At 47.3% G+C, this 2,402-nt stretch overlaps 1 non-coding gene across 1 annotated transcript; it reads left to right on the top strand.

The window, feature by feature from the left end:
- Positions 1–2,014: 2,014 nt before the first annotated feature.
- On the top strand, positions 2,015–2,121 carry LOC129403827 (U6 spliceosomal RNA). Its single transcript, XR_008629488.1, has one exon. It is a non-coding gene; the product is annotated as a U6 spliceosomal RNA (small nuclear RNA).
- Positions 2,122–2,402: the final 281 nt, after the last annotated feature.

Below are 2,402 nucleotides of genomic sequence, written 5' to 3'. Positions count from 1 at the left end.
CCGGCCATCTGCTTTCTCTACTTAAGCCTCAGTTGCCCTTAGTTCCAAGCACCCCCAAAGCAGTTCCCAGCAAGGGACTGAATGGACCCAGGGCAATCTGTGAGCTACCTTGGCATCTAAATGGGCCAGGCCAAAGCGCCAAATACTTAACTATAAGTTAAGAGCATGGTCATGGACAAATGTTGTCATGATACAAAAAGTAACGATGAGATTAGAACCCTGCTAGGGTTAGGAAAGACTAATCTAGCCTGAGCACTGTAGTCTGAGATCTATAACGAGATGGCCCCAGGAGAGCAATCATATAAACTTAATGTATCTCTTGCTATGTCCATACAAAACAATTAATATTATGAACGTTTATATGTTTGTTGGACAAGGAGAGGAGAAACACACCCATGGGATTCCGCTCTTCGGTGGGTCGTCCTGCTGGATGAGAACCTGTTCTAGAAGAAGCTTCCCTGAGGGAAGGACTTTACACACAATCTGTTGATTGTGACCACACCCAGCCCCTCAATGCTTTGGCATTTAACTAGGCTGTGAGAGTGGGCTGGGGGATCCAGAAGGGGAGGAGAAGCAGGAAGGATAAGTATGAAGGAGCAGGACCCAAGAGGAGGACGAGGGGATCCAGAGAGAGAGAGAAGCTGAAATAAACTGCAATTGATACTGACCAGCCTGGCTCTTGTTTCTTCGCCTGCCCATCGCCGTCAGCCTCTGTGGGGTGAGGGAAGCAATGTGAGACCACAGAATGAAGGCGGAGAGAGACACAGACAGAGAGAGAGAGAGAGAGAGAGAGAGACAGAGAGACAGAGACAAAGAGACAGTGACAGACATTGAGACAGAGACAGTGACAGATAGAGACAGAGAGAGACAGAGAGACAGAGACAGAGAGAACAGAGACAAAGAAACAGAGACAGAGAGAGACAGAGAGAGAGCTGCTGCGCAGCCCCTTCATATTTTATTTTTTGAATACACACTCGGCAATGCACAAGGGTTACTCCTGGCTCATGCACTCAGGAATTACTCCCAGCGGTGTTTGGGAGACCATATGGGATGCTGGGAATTGAACCTGGGTTGGCTGTGTGCAAGGCAAATGTCCTACTCGGCCGAGTGCAAGGCAAACGCCCTACCTGCCCTACCTGCTATTGCTCCAGCCCCCTTCCATTGAGTTTTGAATTTCCCCTACCATGCTCTTCAGCTCTGTCCCTTCTGCTTGTGATTTTCTCGTGTGTTCTCATCTTCTCTTGGACCCATACATTGTTTCTCGGAGCTCATCAAACATCTGAATTATGTGTCTTTATCTGAGAAGCGCCAGAGCTGGCTGGTGCAGGTGGGGTTTTCTGGACTATAATCTTGACTCCTCGAGCTTCTTGGGCTTTTTCAAAGTGTCTGCTTTTGAGTCTGCTAATCTCTTCCCCGTCCCGGAATACCTTTAGCGGTAGAAGATTCTCAGACGTTTTTGGCCTACTGTCCCCTTTACAGAAAAAATAAAATTACCCAGCACCCCTCACCCCCTTGGGGGAAATCTACCTTTATTTGTTTGATCAAATGGAATGTTTGATTTGGGTTGGGTCAAGTTCACGTTTTATACCTGGTTACCTGATTTGATTAAGATTTTCCACAAATAGGAGCTGGAGCAATAGCACAGCGGGTAGGGCGTTTGCCTTGCACACAGCCGACCTGAGTTCGATTCCCAGCATCCCAAATGGTCCCCTGAGCACTGCCAGGAGTAATTCCTGAGTGCAGAGCCAGGAGTAACCCCTGAGCATCGCCTCGTGTGACCCAAAAAGAAAAAAAAAAGATTTTCCACAAATAGGCAGCAGCCTCCCGTGCCGCTGACTCTCATTCAATCCTGGGCACCGCATAGGGGCCACCAGGGACACCTCAGGGAACAGAGTCAGTAAGAGCTCCTGAGCACTTCTGGGAGGGAGTATCATCAAGTGCTGTTCTGTGGCTTTCAAGGTTGGAAGGTTGAGGTTAACGACTTAGGCTATTTTTACCATAAAGAGCCAGGCTAGTGCTCGCTTCAGCAGCACATATACTAAAATTGGGATGATACAGAGAAGATTAGCATGGTCCCTGTGCAAGGATGACACGTGAATTCGTGAAGCATTCCAATATTTTTCTGTAACTGTACCTCACGGTGATTCACTAATAAATAAATAAATAAATAAATAAATAAATAAATAAATAAATAAATAAAGAGCCAGGCTATGTGAAATGTATGTTAGGACTTGGGGAAAAGAAAACCAAGAGAGAAGATGCTGGAATGGTGGCCCCTGTCTTCTGGTGAATAAGACTGAAACAAGATATGGTTCTAAGGCAACAGTCGTGCCCCCGGAGCAGGAAGGGCCTGACTTAGGGGCAAGGCAGCTTGCGCCCTAAATAATGCCTACTCCTCGGTG

The sequence above is a fragment of the Sorex araneus genome, chromosome 3 (genome assembly GCF_027595985.1).
Source record: "Sorex araneus isolate mSorAra2 chromosome 3, mSorAra2.pri, whole genome shotgun sequence".
NCBI classification, from domain to species: Eukaryota; Metazoa; Chordata; class Mammalia; order Eulipotyphla; family Soricidae; genus Sorex; species Sorex araneus.
Note: the sequence above shows the minus strand (reverse complement) of the source record. Positions and strands in the feature narration are given on the sequence as shown.